Source organism: Chionomys nivalis, chromosome 2 (assembly GCF_950005125.1).
Source record: "Chionomys nivalis chromosome 2, mChiNiv1.1, whole genome shotgun sequence".
NCBI classification, from domain to species: domain Eukaryota; kingdom Metazoa; phylum Chordata; class Mammalia; order Rodentia; family Cricetidae; genus Chionomys; species Chionomys nivalis.
Genome location: NC_080087.1, coordinates 57,511,200 through 57,511,897, shown reverse-complemented (window position 1 = coordinate 57,511,897; position 698 = coordinate 57,511,200). Strand labels below are relative to the sequence as shown.

Sequence of the window (698 nt, the reverse complement as noted above, 5' to 3'; positions counted from 1 at the left end):
AGCCTGCCTCTTTTTAATTACTTACTAAGTTTAAAATTCTGAAGTCTGGGCCAGTGAGATGACTTAGTGGGTAAAGACTTGATGCCTGATATCCTGAGCTTGGTCTCCAGGGTGTGCATGGTAGAAAAGAGACAGGGCCTTGCAGGAGAGCTGTGGCATGCATGTGGGGGTGACACCTCCCACACACAAATAAATGAATGAAGGAATGAATGGATTTTAAAAGTATTTAAAATTAAAATACTAAGGTCCTTAATGATGATGTACCTTAAGACAATGCTAATATTAAAAAACAGACTCAAGTGCTCGCTTTGGCAGCACATATACTAAAATTGGAACGATACAGAGATGATTAGCACGGTCCCTGCACAAGGATGGCATGCAAATTCATGAAGCACTCCATATTTTTAATGTAACCCTTGTATGATTGTGATAGAACTTTGTCTAGATTTTAAAAATGGACTCAAGATACTTGCTATCACATCTGGATTGTAAACTACTAACTGAATAGTGAGACATCACACATTTCAAATGTATTAACTGGCAGCAATTAAAGGTGGATATAAAAATTAGTGAAAAACAGGTTAAAGGGAATCTTAAGAATAAAAATGAGATTGATTTATTATAATAGTATTGACAATTCTGTTTGAACTCGAAACCAGCAGGACCACAAAATCTATAGGATTTAGCTGATAAAAATC

The 698-nt window shown here is 36.0% G+C and overlaps 1 non-coding gene across 1 annotated transcript; it reads left to right on the top strand.

Annotated features, from left to right (window-relative positions):
- Positions 1–299: 299 nt before the first annotated feature.
- On the top strand, positions 300–406 carry LOC130870640 (U6 spliceosomal RNA). The gene has a single exon (XR_009056776.1). It is a non-coding gene; the product is annotated as a U6 spliceosomal RNA (small nuclear RNA).
- Positions 407–698: the final 292 nt, after the last annotated feature.